Raw genomic sequence first — 12,109 nt, 5'->3', positions numbered from 1 at the left:
AATAATAATAATATCTATTAAAAGTTTAATTCGACTAATTAAATATATATTAAAAAGATTTTCGAGATTATTTAAGTTAAATAGTATTATTAATTATAATAATATCTATAAAAATTCTAGATTAACTAGTCTCGCTAGTAATATTAATATTTATAGCGTATTTAAATTAAACGATATCGTCGATTATAATAACGTCTCTAGAGTATTTAATTTAAATTAAATTTAATATCTCTAAATATCTAATAAAAGTTATCGATTTAAGATTTATCGCGATATCTTATTATAATATTAATAATATTTATAATCTCTAAGATATAGATTCTTAAATAATTAAAATTTTAAGCGCTATAGCGATATTTAATTCTTTATTAATTCTTATTTAATTCGCCTAGTAGATAAAGAGACTAACTCTCTCTATTCTATTTACTACGCTATATATTCTTTATATTTTTTCTTTCTATTTAATATAACTTTATTAATTTATAAATACTTATTCTCTTTATAGATTATCTCTTTTTTTATTCGCTATAGTAAAGCTATAGACGATATATTAAAGTTTAATCTTTTTTATTTATTCTCTCTACTTATTAAGACGCGAAGTATTTATACTTTAAACTTAGAGAGATTTAAGTTCTAATTATTATTTATTAAATCGATTTCTTTTTATTTAATTATTTTATATATTAATTATTTCTTAATAACCCACGAGATTCTTTTATTATCTTTAAATAAATTTAAATTTAATCTCTTAAATAATTTAATATTAGCGAATCTTAATATAACTTCTCTTAAGGCGCTTATAAAGCTTAATTTCTCGATAATATTATTTAGCGAATTCTTATATAAGTTATTTAATTTAGAAGATTTCTATATCTTTCTTATTAATTTAGAATATATCTTTAAAATACGTTATCGTAATATATAATATATAATAAGTCTTTTCTATTATTTTATATCTCTTTAGAATTTCTTAATATACTTATATATTTCTAAAAAGTATTATAATTATATAAGTAGTAAAATAATAATAAAGAGCTTATCTTCGACTTTCTTATTATTTTATCTTTTAATATAAAAATATTTAGAATTATAATTCTTTAGATTATAATAAAAGACGATTATTATAAAAATTATAATATTATTAAATAAGAGTAATTAAAGATACTTACTTCTTTATCTAAATTTAAGAAATACTCTCTTATTATAGAAGAAAATTTTATATAATAATATAACTATTAATTAAAATAAGAAGTATTTCTTATTCTAGAGACTATTAATTAAAGAAGTTAATTAATCTAAATTTTATAAAATATATTATATTTTATTTATTTTATAAATCTTAATATATAAATTAAAGATCGATTAATAAGTCGCTAATTATCGTCTTTAAATCTTTAAATAACGTTATATAGACCTTAAGATAAGATTAAATAATATCTCGAATTTTCTTTATTAGAGTTAAACGAAAATCGTCTATATAGTCGAAAAGCTATATTCTTATTAGAAAGAGCTTAAAGTATTAATAATAATAATTAGTTAAGAGTATTAATATCTTTCTCGCCTCGAAACTTATAGATTAATTATTAATACTTTATATAAATCGAGTATTCTTATAGAATTATTATCTTTAATCTCTTTATATTTTAATTATTACTTAATTAAGCGCGTTAATATAATACTTTAATTAGAAACTTAGCTCTTAAAGATTTAGATATTTAAGATCTTTATTAATTATAATTATTATAAATAAGATAACTCTTATCGTCTTAAATATATTAAGATACTCTTTCTTAATATTATAATCGCGCTCTTTTTCGTTATATTAAATTATTTTAAAGCGCGATCTAACGATTATCTTTATTTAAGTTATCTTATAAAGTATAATCTATATATCTTTCTTTATTCTAATCTATTAATAATATATAATTTAATATTATTAGAAACGTTAATAAAGCTCTAAATTTTTTTATTTTATTTAATAGATATATTAATAAAAGACTTAAACGAGCTATATATTAATAATGCGACTTTAATATAATAGCGTTTAACGACTTTATTTAATGTAATACTTTTTAATATTAAATTATTTATAGCGATTTAATTATTATTCTACTATATTTAGAATATATACTTATTCTTATATTAAAGTTTTATATAAAGTATTCTAACTTCGTTATTATAAAGATAACTTCTCTTAATAAGTTATTTTCTATTTTAACTTAGTATATATTTATTAATCTAGATATTTAATTATATAGTATATTCTTACTTCGCTTTATTAATTCTAATTCTTTATCGCTAATAAGAATTATTTTAAATTCTATAATTTATATTAGCTAGTTTATATTAATATTACTTAATTTTAAAACTAATTAATTAATAATTAATATTACTACTCTTTATTTTAGATTTAATAATCTTAATATTTAATCGAGATTTAAATAAGAGTTTTTCTATCGCTTTCTATTAAGATATTAATCTAATAAAAGATATAAATTAAATAAGAATATATCGAGTTTACGATCTTCGCCTTTATCTTTAACTTTAAAAGAGAAATCTTTTCTAATATCTATAATAGTATATAAAATTAAGAGAGTATTATTAATATTAAAGAGAGCTTTATTATATATAATAATTATAATTATTAATAACTTCTTTATCTTCTATAAACTAATAGAGTTATTTAAGAATTTATTATCGTCGTAATTAGATACTATATATATATTCTTCTTAAGCTTATATATTCTATAACGTTTAGATAATCTAGAATTTATTTATCTATATTCTTTAACGCGTCTTTTTCTCTTATTAATCTTCTTTATTTTACTCGCTTTCTATTAATATATAATTAATAATATCTTCGCGAATAAGTAGATTATAATTTATATTTTCTATCTTCTTAACTTTCTTCTCTCTTCTAGCGTTTTTAACTCTCTTTATTACTATTCTCTTTTTTATATTTTATTTTAAAAATTTTATAATCTCTATAATTTAAACGTAGTAAGCTTATTTAATAGAATATAAAGTATTATAAATCTTCTATTATTATTAGAAGTTAGAATAAAATTAATATTAAACGTTAAAGATAATAATAAATAAAATATAAAAGTAAATATATTTAAATAGATAAAAAAATAAAAGAGTAAAGAAAAGTTATTAACTTAAAAAGGGGGGCTATTAATTAACGCGTTTTTAACTTATTTAAATTAAAGCGCGTTAAATCTCTATTTAAATTCGACTATCTATTTAACTTAAATACTCTATTTAAACTAAATAACGTTTTTACTAATAATCTCTATTTGAATTAAATAAATTTTCTATTAATAATTAACGTTAAGTTAATTATTATTTATTATTAAATATTATTACTCTAATTATACTTCTCTATTTACTTTTCTATTCTTAAGTATTTTTCTATAAATAATATCTATTTTAATATATATAATTATAGATCTTCTAGTATAAATACTTATCGATAATAATTACTTCGATATATTAATAATATATTTTATTTTTTAGATAGCGTTATATATAAAGCTATAATTTATATAATTATTAATAATAATATTATTATAAACTTTATAACTATTAAAAATAATATATAATTCTTTTTAGCGACTCGAAGTTATTTTATATATAATAATATATTTCTATTATAATTAATATCGTCTTTTTATAATCTCTATTAATAAAATATAGAGATTAAATATTAGCTTTAACGCCTTTTATATTATCTCTCTCTATTTAATAAAGATTATATATTTTTTTTAATCGAAGTTTATTAGAATATAGTCTATAAAGAAAACTTATATTAATAAACTTTTTAAAAGTTATTTAAGTTTAATATTATTAAATAATATAAAACGCTAGTTATATTAAAGATAAAGATTTTATATTATATAAAGTATAAAGAGATATTTAGAGAAAGTAAAGATTATAAATTATTTTAATAAGATAAACTCTTTATATTATAGAATTTCTCGAAATTAATTAAGCTTTAAAGAATATAATAATTATAATATAAATATCTAATTATTTCTTATATATATATATATTATAACTTTAAATTCTTTCGCTAATAGCGAGAATAATTAATTTAAACTATTATATCGCTTTATATATTTCTCTTAATATCTTTATTATCTTTTTCTTTTTTTAAGATAAATAATCTCTTCGCGTATTAATAATAGTAGATATATATAAAAAATAAATATTTATTTATCTAATATTCTTTAATTATAAAGAATATAGAATTCTAATCTCGCTTATATATCGATAATATAATTATCTTAAACTTTCGAGAATAATTAATCTTAATATCTTTATTATTAATATAATATATAATTTAATCTATTATAATATTATATACTTTATCTTCTTTTAATATATTTATAAATATATCGAAATCGATATTATTTATTATAATGCGAATTAATATCTAAATCTTAATAATATTAAGAGATAATATTAGCGTATTAATTATAGTTCTTTTTAAATATATATAGAAACTAGCTTAATTAAAGATATATAATTATAATATAAAATCGATATTATTAATAGAGATAGATTATTTATTTAATCGCTTATATTTATAAGCTTATATATATATATAATTAATTTTTATAATTATATCTAATTTGTAATTATTTAATTATTTTTTTAGAATATTAGATATAAAGACTCTTAAAAAGATATTCTTTAATTACTTAAAGGTCTTATTAAGCTTTATTTAATTATAAAAAACGTTAAGCGCGCTTTTAATTAGATATCTCTTTTTTATCTCTTATTTTAAAAAAAAGCGAATCTTTTTATAATTAGACTCTTCTATTATTAAGTTATATAAGATAATTAATATTATTTAAATTCTTAAATTAATATTAATATAGAATAATTTAGATAAGATAAATAAAGATAACGCGACGCTAATTTATAAAGACTTATATTTTATATCTAAGATTAATTAAATTATAGAATTCTAAAAGAAGTAGAATAATTCTAGAGAAGAATATATTAGAAAGAATATTATAGAATTAATAGAGATTCTAATTTAGAAATAGATCTTATAGAGCTAACCTTTATTTAATAAACTCTATTATATTATTTATTTTATTTATTTAAAAGATTAATTAATAATTAAGTTAAATAGTCGAAGTTAAATAATATAATATAAAGTCGAATTATACTATATATTATTTAGATATTTAAAATATCTATTTAAGAATAATATATATCTTCTCTAACTTCTCTATCTATCGTATATCTAAATTATCTTATCTTTTACTTCTTTACTTATATCGTTATTCTTATATCTATTATAAATATTAACTCTTAAATTAAGTATCTTTTATTTAATCTTTTTATTTAAAATCTTTTTATTTAGATCTTATAAGTTATTTAATATTAAATTATAATTATATATTAAAATAGTATAGAAGCTTTAGAATAATCGAGTATACTTATAAATAGCGTATCTAAAAAGATAATATAGTATTATTATATATTTAAAAATAAACTATCTCTCTTCGTATATTTCTATTTAAAATCTTATTATCGAGATTTTTTAGATTATTTAATATTAAGTAATAGTTATATATCTTTTTATTTTTCTATAATAGTTATATTACTCTTTTATCTATTTAAATATTCTATTACTTCTTTTAATTAGTATCTAGATTAATAAAGCGAAAGACTCTTATTAGCGTTATATCTATATTTATAAAACGCTTAATTAAAATAAAAAAGCGAGATTTATTATTATTCTTAAAAGATTATATTATTAAATTATCGCGATTTTTAAATTAAATAATTAAAGAGTATTAGAGAGTTTTATTATTTAAATACTCTTACTTAAGTTATTATAAGTCTATTAATATTATTCGAGATTAATAAAATAAAGAAGAAGACTATATTAGAGCGATAATTAGATTAATTATAAGAGAACTTATAAATATTATTAGCTTTTTAAAACGTTTATAAATATCTTTATTAAGAGTATTAATTAGCTATTTTAATACGATAAGCTTAAAAATATTTTTTATTAAGTTATATAGATAGTAATTATATATACTATCTTATAAATACTATAGTTAATTCTTCTTTATATTATCTAGCTTAGAAAACTAATCGCTATTATTTAAATTTATAATAATTCTTATTATTATAATACTTAATATCGATTAGCTTTAATTAATACGCTTTAAAGAATTTAAGAATATTAAAAATAATAGTTATAGCGCGTAGTTTATAGATCTTATTAAAGTATAATTTATATATAAATTTAAATAGATTATATTCTTAGCTCTAGGTCTTATTATATTATATAAAATACTTAATTTTAACTTAATCTTAAATAATCTAATTAATATTTTAAAGAATTTTTCTCTAATTATCGCTTAATAAGTAGATAATCTTTCTTATCTTATAAGATAAAAGCTTTATAAGTAAAGCGTCGCTATTAATAATTCTCGATTTTATTATTTATTTAATTATTAGCTTATCTAGAATTATCTATATTTTATTAATATTTCTCTTTAATTTCTTATTCGATAAAGCGCGTAGATAAGATTTTATATTCTCTATATACTTTCTAATATTATAATATTTCTTTTCTATTATCTTAGATAAAATAATATTTATTTTTTATTATAATTACTTAATTAATAAAATTATTATTATTATATTAATAAAGAATATAATTTATAATATAATTAAATATTTATAAACGAATAATAGATAATACTTAAACTTCTTCGCTATTCTATTATAATATACTTATTTCTTCTTATTCGAGTTTTATATATAAATAAAATCTTTAATAATAATTCTAGATTACTTTATCTTATAGATAATAATTAATATAGATATTAAGAAAGTATTTAATTTTATATTATAATACTTATTGATATAAATCTATTTAATAGCGAAGTTATATATAAATAAATCCTTTATTTTAATTTAAATATAATTCTTATAGAATTTAAATATTATTAAGATTAAGTTTTTTTTTTCATTTAAATTAAGCTTTATCGTTAACTATATATTTAAATAATTTAATATTTATAAAGATTAAAGACTTTAAACTAATATTATAATATTAAATTAATTTATATATATAAAAAACGCGAAGTTATATTATATTATAATCTTCGAGATTTATTAGCTTAATAATTTTAATAAATTAATTCGCGAAAATTTTAACTAGAACGATTATTAAGAAGAATTTTAATTTAGATATTATTCGAGTTATATAATTAACTTTATCTTTATATAAATAAGTAATATTAAATATCTTAATTAAAAAATATTAGAATTATTAATTCTTTCGAATAAATTATAATATAAGATATTTATTCGTAAAGAAAGACTTTTTAAAGACTTTAATAATAATAATATTTTAATATTCTTTAAGAATATTAAATTATAGAGTAAGTTATTATTTAAATATCTAACTTATTAATAGTATTAAAGTCTAAAAAAATATTTATATTAGCGAGTTAAATAAAAGAATTAAATATATTTATCTTATTAAAGTCGAGTTTATTTATATTAATAGCTTCTTTATAGATATTTATTTAAAAATATTATTTATATTAAATTATATAGTTAATAAATTTTTAAAATAATAGAAATTAATATTTCTTATAAATTTAAGATATAATTTAAATCTTTAAAGATATAAATATTTTTAATATTTCTATTATTATAATTAAGTTATAAAATTTATTTTATAATTTTCTAAGTCTAATTTAATTATTATAACCTCTCTTTTTTATTAAGTTTAATCTTTTTATTAGATTAATTAATATAAAAAGTAAATAATTAATAATACTCGAATATATACTCTAATATTAGATCTTTATCGTCGACCTTTATATTATTCTATATCTTTCTTTAATTTATAATTTTATTAATTTTAATATTATAAGAGTTAGCTAATTAAAAAGTATAATCTTATTTAATTAAGAGCTTTATTAATATAATATCTTTTATTATTAAATATCTTTTCTTTTATAATAAGAGCGTATTATTACTCTTATAAGTTTTAAATATAATAACGTTATCTATTAAATTATTAATAAACTTCTTTTATAAAAAATAATAATAAATTTATAATTAAGAGTTATTCTTATTTAAGCTAATATTAATAAATCGAGAATCTATTTTATTCTCTTTATAAATATTAAGTAAATTAAATAATAAGATTAAAGATTAAGCGATAGTAGAATAAAGAGAAAATAGAATTTTAATAGAATTAAATTAAGATAGAGTATTATAAAAATTAAGAGAAATTAAAAATTTTAAGATTTACTTTAACTTAATAGAAGAAAAGATTAAACGCTTAAATATTATAAGAAATTATTAAAATTAAAAATATAGATATATTAATAAATCTCGCGTAATTTTAAAGATATTAACTTCGATATTTAACGTCTTAATCGAAGCTAGAATTAATATTAATACTTATTATTAATATAAAAAAGCGAGATAAATAAATCTTTAATTACGCGTTATAAGAATATTCGCTATTTAAATATTTATAATTATTTTTAATACTTATATATCTTTTAAAAATTATTATTATTATTAATAATTAAGCTTATATTATTAACTTTATAAATTAAGTAAAATAATATCTTAGAAATTTTATTAATATTATTTTAAAAATATTTTAAGTAAAAATAAGTAAGAAGAGCTTTATAACTAATTTACTTTTATAATTAAAAAATTATTATTAAATCTTTTATTAACTTTTAAATAAAGATAAATTTATACTCGCTTAGATTATTAGTAATAATAAATTATAAAAATTAAATATTAGAGAGCTCTTCGATAAATAATCTATTAGATTAATAAGAGTTTACTACTTTCTTAATTATTAAAAACTTTTAAATCTTTATATATTCTATATTTAGCGTTTTCGTAGATTTTCTTTTAAGCGCTCGCTTCTCTTACTTAATAGATATCTTATTAATTAATAAAAGTAATTTATTTAAGTCTTTAAAAAAGAAATTTAGATCTTAAATAATTATATAATTAGAAATAAATAGTAATTAAATAATCTCGCTAATAATAATATTAATCTTTTTCTTCTATTATCTTATAAACTTTTTTTAAAAACTATTCTATTATAATTAACGCGAGAACTTCTCTTTTATAACTTTAAATATAGATAATAAAAAGCGAAGTTTCTTATAAATATTCTTACGATTCGCTAAGACGCCTAACTTCGCGATATCGAATTTAATATAAAAATTAGATTCGATAAATATAGCTCTTATTTATTTTAAATATAATTAATAAAATAATTATAAAGAGTATAATATGATAATAAATAAGTAAATAATTATAGAAAAACGCGTAGTAGAATAAATAATATATAAGAGTTTAATTAAGATCTATAGTAAGATATAAGTAAATAGAAAAATAGAAGAAAGATATAATATTTAACTTAAATCTTTAATAATATTTATAAGTAAATAAGTAATTACTTCTTAGACGATATTAATTAATTATTATATATTCGTTAATAATAATTAATATTAAAGTATAATATAGATAATAATATAAGTAAATAAATATTAAATAATAAATTATAAAGGGAAAATAGTAGAATATAATATTATAAGCGCTAATAACTAGCGCGATAATTAACTATTTAACTTTAATTTGATAGTTTACTAATTATTTAAATCGCTTATTTAACTTAAATATTTAATTATAATTTATATTATTTAGAAGCTAGATTAGAGATTATATTAATAATTAAAAATTATAATTAAAAGAATTATAGATATTTAATAGAAGTTAAATATTAAATCTATTATTACTATTAATTAACTTAAATATATTACTTATTTAATTTGAATACTAAATATAGTAGTAATATCGAAATCGAATAAGCGATATCTAAGCTATCTATATATTCGCGTTATCTATATTTCTAATATTATTATTCTTATTTCTAATATTATTATATATTTAAGATCGAATTATCTCTCTTTATATATTTCGATTTAATATCTTATTATTAAGATTTTTTAAGTTATTTAATATTAAATAATAATTATAAATCTTTTTATTTTTCTATAATAGTTATATTATTCTATTATCTACTTAAATATTCTATTATTTCTCTTAATTAATATCTAGATTTATAAAGCGAAAGAATCTTATTAAGATTATATCTATATTTATAAAATATTTAATAAAGATTAGAAAGCGAGATTCGTTATTATTCTCGAAAGGTTATATTATTATATTATTATAATTCTTAAAAGAAATCGTTAAGAAGTATTAGAGAATTTCGTAATTTAAATACTCTTATTTAAGTTACTACGAGTTTATTAATATTACTTAAGATTAATTAAATAAAAAAGAAAAATATATTAGATTAATAATAAGATTAATAATAAAGAAACTTATAAAAATAACTAATTTTTTAATATATTTATATATATCCTTCTTAAGAGTATTAATTAACTATTTTAAGATAATAAGCTTAAAAATATCTTATATTAGCTCGTCTAGATAGTAATTATAAATATTATATTCTAAATATTAAAGTTAATTATCTTTCTTATTATCTAGCTTTATAAAGTTTAATTATTATTATCTTATTTTATAATAGTTCTTATTATCTCGATATTTAGAATTAATTAGCTTTAATTAATATTATTTAAAAAAATTAAGAATATTTAAAATTATTATTATTATTTAAAGCTTATAGACTTTATTAAAATATAAGTTATAGATAAAATTAGAAATATTATAATCTTAAACTACGATTTTCTTATATTATATAAGATACTTTACTTTAATTTAATTCTAAATAATTTAATTAGTATTCTATAATATCTTTTTTTAATTCTTACTTAATATATAGATAATCTTTCTTATCTTATATAATAAAAGTTTAATAAGTAAAGTATCGCTATTAATAATTCTTATTTTCGCTATTTATTTAATTATTAGCTTATCTAGAATTATTTATATTTTATTAATATTTCTCTTTAACTTCTTATTCGATAAAGTATATAAGCGAGCTTTTATATTCTCTATTCGCTTTTTAATCTTATAATATACTTTCTCTATTATTATTAATATAATAAGATTTATTTTTTATTATAACTACTTTATTAAGAGAACTATCGCTATTATATTTATAAAGAATTTAATTTATAATATAATTAAGTATTTATATATAAATAATAGATAATACTTATATTTCTTCGCTAGTCTATTATAATATACTTATCTCTTTTTATATAGTTTTTATATATTTATAAGATTATTAATTATAATTCTAAATTACTCTATCTTATAGATGTTAATTAATATAAGAATTAAAATAATATCTAATTTTATATTATAAAATTTATTAATATAAATCTAGTCGATAGCGAAGTTATATTTAAATTTCTCTTTATCTTTAATTATAGCTTTTATATAATTCTTATATAATTTAAAGATTATTAGAATTAAGAATCTCTCTTATTTAGATTAAGCTTAATCGTTAATTATATATTTAAATAATTTAATATTTATAGAGATTAAGAGCTTAACGCTAACTTTATAATATTAAGTTAATTTATATATATAAAATATACGAAGTTATATAATATCGCGATTATCGAGATTTATAAGTTTAATAATTTTTATAAACTAGTTCGTTAAAGTCTTTACTAGAATAATAATAAGAAAGAATTTTATTTTAAATATTATTTAGACTATATAATTCGCTTTATCTTTATATAAATAAATAATATTAAATATCTTAATCGAAGAATATTAAGATTATTAATTCTTTTAAATAAATTATAATATAAGATATTTATTCGCGAAGAGAGACTTTTTAAAGACTTTAATAATAATAATATTTTAATATTCTTCGAGGATATTAAATTATAAAATAAGTTATTATTTAAATATTTAACTTATTAATAATATTAAAGTTTAAAGAAATATTTATATTAGCGAGTTAAATAAAAGAATTAAATATATTTATTTTATTAAAGTTAAGCTTATTTATATTAATAGCTTCTTTATAAATATTTATTTAAAGATATTATTATATTAAATTATAGAGTTAATAAATCTTTAAAATAATAGA

The sequence above is a fragment of the Letharia columbiana genome, assembly GCF_014066305.1.
Source record: "Letharia columbiana isolate WasteWater2 chromosome Unknown Sc0000002_s0, whole genome shotgun sequence".
In the NCBI taxonomy this organism is placed as follows: Eukaryota; Fungi; Ascomycota; class Lecanoromycetes; order Lecanorales; family Parmeliaceae; genus Letharia; species Letharia columbiana.
Note: the sequence above shows the minus strand (reverse complement) of the source record.